The 8,254-nt window shown below is 54.4% G+C and overlaps 1 non-coding gene across 1 annotated transcript; it reads right to left on the bottom strand.

Moving 5' to 3' along the window:
• B0H18DRAFT_t170 lies at positions 1–85 on the bottom strand. Its single transcript has one exon. It is a non-coding gene; the product is annotated as a tRNA-Tyr (tRNA).
• Positions 86–8,254: the final 8,169 nt, after the last annotated feature.

Below are 8,254 nucleotides of genomic sequence, written 5' to 3'. Positions count from 1 at the left end.
TCCTTCGAGACGGGGTCGAACCAGCGACCTTGAGATAGCGGTATCCGATTACAGTCTCACGCTCTTCCAGCTGAGCTATCGAAGGCCACAAAGTTAAGCGCTTAGTGACATCCATTTCCAGCGAGCGCGCGCTGCAGCAAACCGTTCTGACCATTACACAGAGACCATATTCCAGGGATCTTTTGTAGTCGTTGCACCAAGAAATGTATCTAGAAGCTGAATGTACAGTCGTCAATCCTCAGCGACAAGAGCAGGAGGCGTTACGTCCTCCCCGAGACTGTTCAGCTCGTCTTCACGAGCATCAAGGTCCCGGAACTGTCGCCAGAACAGTATCCCAGCCAGAGCCGAAAGCGCGCTCAGTATTATGTAGTTCCACTCCAGGAGCGGGTCCGCCGAGAGCGCTGCCAACCCTCGGTAGTCAGCCTTCGCGTAGCGGAATCCTGAAGAGACGACCCACGCACCGACGAAGGCCTCGCCCACCGCACTCGCGACGGCGCTCATGAACAGGAACACCGCCATCACCAGGCTCCGCATGTCCTTCGGCGCCTTCGTGTACGCGTACTCGAGGCCGGTCACGCTCGCGAGCACCTCGCTTACGCTGATGAGCACGTAGCTCCCCGTCTGCACCCACACGTTCACGCTGCTCGTCACCCGCGCGCCGGCCTCGTCCACGCACGTCGCGACGAAGTACCCGCAGGGGTTCGTCGTGTAGATGCGGTGCTGCACGAGCGCGGTGTAGGCCATGCCCAGCGACGCGACGAAGAAGCCCGCGGTGATCTTGCGGAGCGGCGTGAGACGCACGCGCCGCCGGCGGAGGAAGGGGTAGACGGCGACGTCGAAGATGGGGATGAGGATGATCAGCGAGAGCGGGTCGAGGTTCGAGAGGATGTCGTTGGGCACTCCGTGGGTCTCCATCGTCGCGGCCTGGGATATGAGGTTGTTGTTTAGTTGGTTCAGCGACAAGTCTGGACGAAGGAAGGCTTTCAGCGTGACCGCCAGGGAGACAAGAGAGAGATAGTCGCACAGAATACCGGGTACCACAGGAAGACCTTGCACGCCTGCACGCCCCTGATAACCTCATCTACCCACCCATCCTCATAGTTCATCCATTCCGGTCGCTTCGCTCCAGGAGGGCAACTCCCCGGCCTTGCACGGTCCCAGAAGTCGTGCACAGACATATGCCGATAGGTCGCAAGAGGGTTGAGAGACCACTTGCCGCGCATGCAGAAGCGGAACATGTGAAAGACAGTGCCGAGGATCGACCCAGATGGAGGTGACCGTACGTAGCTATTCCTGCCGATGAAGAGAACGAGGGGACAAAGGAGGAAAACGAGCGTGGGTAGGACGAAGGCGAGCCAGAAGCCAACGTACTAAAGAAACCGGCTAGTTGAGTACAGCTCGTAATATTCGTCGCCTCTCACCTTTTCCGAGTAGGTCATAACAATTTGTCCGAATAGAGCTCCAATATTGATAAATAGATAGAAGTACTGTATGGCGGGTTAGCGACGAGGCTAGCAACCAAGTTCTATGAGAATCCACCATGTATATTCTAGCCGTCGTCATTGCAGGGTCTAAGATCACTCGCTCGCCGCTCGCAGTGGTGGTGATGGTTAGCTTCGTCTGTTTGTACTGTTCCGCTACCAACGGCGAGATGTTTGACTTGAAGCCACCTGTTCCGACACCCATGACCACGAGGGCGACGATGAAGTATGTCAGAGCTAGTCTCGGGTGTTCGATCACTCCCGGGAGTGCCGCGACTACAAGGATAGCATGGCCAACGAGAGCGATGCCTACGGCGACACAGATCGTCTTGAATCTGCCCCAGCGTGTATCCGCTATGTATGCGCCAAGTAGAGGCATGAAGTAGACCCTGGTGGAACGGTGAGATCCACGAAGTGCAGGAGCTGTGAATGTATACTCACCAGAATGAATTGAGCATGCCGATCGCCGTAGAGGCACGCTGGCCGAGACCGAGAGCTCCTGATTGACCACTGGCATAACCGGCACCTGTACGGGATCCGGGAGGGAGGGGCTGCTGAATGAAGTTGGTCTAAGGTTTTTTGGTCAGTTCGCAGTTAATTCATTGCATCTGGGTCAGACAATAAATGCAACGTAGCAGACACTCTTGTCCGCGCAACGCTGTCGTTCAACATTGAGCTTGTGCGCGATGGGCTTCGCACAATGAGCATACGACCTGCCAGGTCTTCTGAACGCATAACCCGTGCAAGAGGCAGCATTGAAGAAGGCTCACGCGTTAAGTACACCTTCGGAATGCATTGCTCCCCTAAGTCAAAGTTCACTCAATGGAAGGATTGGAGTCTCCGCAACCTCCAGGTTGAGGAGACGATGCAGTTCATGCACACACGTATCGTGGCATGTTTCCACTTTCACGAGGTTCTGAAGAAACTCACAAAGACAACAGTAGTTCCGTAGTAGGAGAACCGTTCTCCGAGTTCAACGAAAGCAATGACTTGACCGGGTGACATCCCCGTTAGTATTTTTCAATCAATGAACGATATCGAACAGGGCAGTACTCACGGAACGCGTTCCATGGGACAGCATCAGCGACCCTCCTCAATGTCTCCCGCTCCGTATCTGTAGGGACCTCGGACGCTTCGTCAAGGTTGCTCAGCTCATAATAGCTGTAGTCCGCAGTTGGAGCATTGCCGCTACCCGTGAACGAGCGAAACAGTTTGGAGACGCGGCGGGAGAGCTGGAAGTTTGGCCACCGGACCTCGAAGTCGCCGCTACTCATGTTACAGGCCTCTTCTAGCTAGGACCCAGACTTCAATCACTTTTCGAGCGAAACGACGAGGACATAGCTGGCAGAGAAAGAGGGAGATAGCGGGTTTCACAGCCATGGTCACGGTCGTGGTCAACACGGTTGTCGCGGGAGTAACCGACGCGCGCTGAGCGGTGCAGAGCCGCACTTGGGCAGACTTGGGCGGCACCGCACACTCCTTACTCCCGACGGCCACTACTAAAAGCATCGTATGCAGTATATATCCTATGCAGATCCTACGTATGCCCTCCTGGCACAGGATGCTTCTTATAGCACGCGGATTTGCTGGCACACTGGTAAGTGGTGAAATGTATCGACTTGACTTGAACGAACACTAATCCAGCGGATGATAGCGATTATCGAACATATCGTACACGCCTCGGAGATAGCTATATATATCAAGGGAAGTTCGAAGCAGGCATAACATGACGAAGTAGCAAAGGAATCTGAAAGAACGCATAGCATGCAAGAATCGCAAGAGGACCGTACAACGAGGCGTGGATGTCGGAACAAGAAAACACGAGCGTATGTCTACAGCATAGGTGAGCGGGATTTCACTGGCTGTAATTGAAAGCTCACGGAGTCAGTGTCAGGTTCGCCGCTGGGGGATAGATACAGTAAGCACCTCAGCACTTAATGCTGGCCCCTCCTCCAGGAAAGGTCAGTGGTCATGCCTCCACTACGACCGGAGCGGTCACCGGACCCGGTAGTCCTATGTTCACGGCCCCTCTGGCCACTGCCGTGCTGCTCGGTAGCGCGGTTCCGCCAGTTGGAGGAACCGGAGCCGCCGGGCTGCACGACAGCCGTCTGCTGGCGCCGCCAAGACCCAACTGCATCTGCATTACTCGCTGGAACGGTAGGACCACCTGGTCAAAGTGGAGACAGTCAATGCCTTTCTTCTGTGTTACTTTGTGGGACGTGAGAGTCATACGCACGTTCATGGGTATCCCGCAGCACCTCCTGGTAGTGCTCGTGGATAGCAGCGTATTGGCGCTTCCATACGGGCGTGAGGAGCTCCGCGACGAACTGAACCTGAGCTTCCAGGTTGACTTGATTCGGAGGAGCAGAGATTCGGGGCAAATTTGCCGTCCCGCCGAGTGGCGCATCGACAGCCCCACCTATCACAGAATGTATGTGAGTGTGCAATTCATATGCATTGAGAGACCACCCCTTACTGGCTTGTTTCAAGTATCCGATCCCTGCGCGAATGCGCTCGACATAGGAACACTCCGCGTCGCTACTGGCCATGTAGCCTTGGCATACAACGTGAGTAACTGATCTCTTTGCATGTAGCTTAGGCTTGACTGCAATGATGGTTGCAAATGACTGCCGGAGGGTTGTGAGAACGTCAACAACCCAGTCGAAGGGCCGGGTCTGGAGGCTGATGGTCAGGGAGCCACCGGGAGCGATGTTCTGGAAGGCGACCAGCAACTGTGCGTATACCAAGTGGACCCGATGGTTCCACGACACATTGTCTTCGGGAAGCACGACGGCGGCATTCGCGATCACGAGGTCGAAGGCGCCGTCGTCTACAGCAAGATGAAGTGAGCCGTTATACTTCGCCGATGATTGTGACATGTACGTACCAATGGTCGCTCGTCCGTCTGCGATGTCGCGTATGTCCTCGTAGCGCTGTTGGAACCGCGCAAGGAACTGGAGGTCAACTTGTGACTGGATGCCTGAGGCTTCCAGGGACAAACTGATCCCCGTTCCAAGCGCGCTTCCATTGCTGCGCAATAGCCAGGTCGTAACACCACCCGGGGCGAAGCCCAAGTCGAGGAAGCGACGGACCTGGCCACGGCCAAACGGGCGGCCAGCCATTTCGTTGATCTCTTTGAAGGACCTCTCGTAGGCTTCAAGATGTAGTGACGAGGGGTTGTCATTGCGGGCGGCACGATTCTGTTCGTTGTGCTCGGTGTAGACGCGATCGACGTCCTCGCTGAGGCGATACAGCTCTTTCATAACCAGCAGGCGGCGCAAGTCAACGGACTGCCCGAAGAAATGGACCTCCGAAGGGGATAACGTCGAAGTGACGTCGCGAGGATACTCAGTTAAGATGCGATCGATGGTCGCCTCGACCTGTTTGATTGCAGTGAAGCGAGATACGGTTTCGCGGTTCATGAGTGCCATGGTGGTTAAGGGTGAGTGAGGCTCAGGATGCAGACCGTTTCCCCCGCCGCTGATATTTATCCTTTTCCATGGCAAGGCAGTGCGTGGAGTCATCGCCTATCCTTGGGATGCTCGCACTGCTACCGCAACACGAGGCTAGGACAACAGAAGCTCCAGATGAGCTCGGCTCACTCAGCCATTGGCCGCATACCAGTCAGTCGGAGGGTCGGGACCGGCACCTGCGCCGCCGCGGTATTCGGTTCACGGCGAGAATACATGAGTATGACGAGCGAGGTTCCGCCTTAGGCTACAAGGAATGGCATGAGTCGACGTGCGGCGTGCTTCGTTTGCATTTCCTGGGACGATTGCGGTAACGAAGACTCGTCGAAGCGATATGGATGTCTCCAGATGCTGATGCAGTGGCGACACTATGAAGCCGGTTTGCTTCTGGTGTCCTAGGGCATACCTCTATCAGTTAATGAGCTCCTGGTGAGCGGTTCATCAATATGGAACAGTAGTTGATGATCTTGCAAGGGCCGAATTTCGACGCACCAATAGCTATCCCATACCCTTGGTCTTTACGGCGCACTTCACACTCAGGTACCAATGTCCGGTGGGTTGCAGCAACATCCTATCCCCTCAGGATTGACAGCGAAAGTTCTACGGTATGTTGGCATCTGCTCGACGCTTGACACCGTACAACTCATCATTACATATACCTGAGGACATCGATATCCTGGCGCTTGTATGGAGCCTACGAGCCTGCAACGCATGTATATGCAAATGCGATATGCGCCGCGGATCTGACTTCACAATGCGTCTTCCGACAGTCTGAGTGCCGCGGGCATAGTACGCACTGCGCGTCGAGTCAGCGGCGCAGCCGTCGAAGGCACCTCTTTATCATGTGCATCAAGAGCATCACCTTCTCGGTCCGTAGAAGCAGATATCAGCCGTTCCTATGAAACCATATACACCAGTGGGCCCAGTCGAATGGATGGGGCATCATAACCACGGACTCTGAGCGCGTCGACAGTGTCCAGAAAGGTCCTGCGAGCATTCTTCCGGACCCTGTCTTGCCAGTTCGACGAGCGCAGTTGATTATCGTGCTGTATCAGTGAAATGTGCTGTACTCGGATGAACCATCTGGAAGGCGAATGATCTTGTGAGGCACTGTCGCGCGATGCAGAGCGAGCTTTGCCTGAGGCCACTCATATCTCCGTCAACATTGGAGGTCAAACAAACGCATGATGAGTGTAATAAGGGAGGTGTTACATATGGTCGCCCGAGACATGCATTGACATTTATCAATGTCATCGTACACAATGCTCCATATGTATGTGGTCCTACGAGCAGTCAGATGGTAGGAATATAATATACAAGGCACTTCCTAGGCAAGGGACCTGCTGCCTCGGCGCGACGAGGGCGTCCGTGACGGGGGAAGAATATAGGCGTAGAACCATACGGTAGTGACCATGCTGAGCGCACTGTTGTCTTATACGTCAGCAACTATGATTGTAGTGCTGTACCTGTAGCCCGCTAGTGTCAGATCAGCTGTATAGAGCATAGGAAGACTTGTTAACCCAGCTATGGCACTTCCGAAAGTCTCTTGGACTTACGTATTCCAAGAATACATGACCGATTTCGTGGACGGTGGGATGCTGAAGGACGATAACTTGTCACTGCATGCAGACCTGGCACCCCGTGAAGTCGCGACTGTCGGACTCTGACTATGTTGTCAAGGATAATTTACACGATCATCATGCACTGTGGTGATCAATAAAAATACAAGTCAGATGTCAGTGCGCGACTCCTGGGAACTCTTCGGTTGGTTCCCATCTAGCAGGTGCGCAGCGGCTGCCATGACTAGTACTTGGTCAAGCGCGACTCGAGTACTGTCGAAGGAATTTGATCCACCCAATGATTAAGCGCGCATAAAACAGGAGGCTCGTGTTGCGTACCTGAGAGACATCTCGCAGTACATCTGACAGTGAGTACTAGTCTCTGGGATGGTGAAGGTGATGGCCACATGCACAGCCAGTGCGCGAAGTTGAGTACAATCGTGATCTCGATGCTTCGGACATATCCGACGTCACCATGATTCCGAACCTGGCCCGACCTTGCGTGCGCATATCAAGCGACTCAGTCGCAAAGACATACTTACTACACATTGGCAAAAGCACTTCCTGGCTGTTGTTTGCGCTCTCGTATCTGATCGCGAGTTCTGGGCGTGTCTAGCATGGCAGAGCGACACATCTCTCCGTCACCAGTGCACCTATCATGATCTCCGGAGATATCAGCTCGACCGCTCAATACCTGCATTCTGTATTGACACAGTATCAGTTGTTGCATGGGTCTCTGCGTAGAAATCCGATGTCTGTGAATACTGTTTGTGAGTGGTACATTGTTCATGATTGCTCGCCGCGTGATAATAACTTGATAGTCGCATTGACTCGGAAGGCGCATAGCTGTCGTCGAGCTTGGAACAAAGCGAAAATGTTGCCGTCACGGTTCCGTCGCGCTCCATCTAAATATGCTCGCCTGTGCATCAAAGTCCATGCGTGAGCCTTCTTCCCTATCTCAGCACGAGAGGCCATGTGTGAACTCTAACCTACATCCACGACCCATACACGGCAACCTATATGTATCGGGTGATCTCTCAGAGAACCAACAGGTCGCCCGGGTTCGTTCTCATCGATCATCTCCCACCGCAATGGCAAGACATACCAGCAGCACTGGCCAATTTCACCACTATCTGCCGCGCTTTGTTTTGCGTCGATGGCAACCGACTAGCCTGGCAGGTCACAAGTGAGTAGATACGAAGGCGCACCGCAGCCGTCGTTTAATCCGCACGTGTACAAAGGACAAAGGGTAAGAGTCGGAACCGCAAACGGGAACGCATCAATTCCTACGACATACAGTCTAACACGCTGGGCACGACCGATCTCGGCAAGACGTTCGGTATAATCGATATGTACAAGGATAGCGCAGATCCGACGGACGTGTACCGCGTTGAGCAGGCCTTCTCCAAACTCGAGAGCGATACTGCAAATGTCTTTCAAATCCTAGCCGACGCCGAGGAGAGGGGCTGCTCCTCGATAGAGTTAGTCCGCTCCCAGCTCAATACCATCCGGAAGTTCCTCTTCCTCCTCTTCTACCGGAACGGGGTCCACTCTCGTCAGTTCATCGAAAATCGCTTTGACCCAGCCACAGAGGACGTGGTGAAACAGTACATGGACAGGCATGGCCTGGCGGACGCGCGGGCGGTCTGGCTCCGCTACCTTGCCCTGCTCCTAGAAGACGAGCACTGGGCGGTGGCGACCGACGAATGCCTGCCAACCATGGTACGGCAGGACTACGAAAGGG

This window comes from Fomitopsis serialis (assembly GCF_022376445.1).
Source record: "Fomitopsis serialis strain Sig1Antser10 chromosome Unknown B0H18scaffold_330, whole genome shotgun sequence".
Taxonomy (NCBI): domain Eukaryota; kingdom Fungi; phylum Basidiomycota; class Agaricomycetes; order Polyporales; family Fomitopsidaceae; genus Fomitopsis; species Fomitopsis serialis.
The sequence above is the reverse complement of the archived record's forward strand: the minus strand, read 5'-3'. Positions and strand labels throughout refer to the sequence as shown.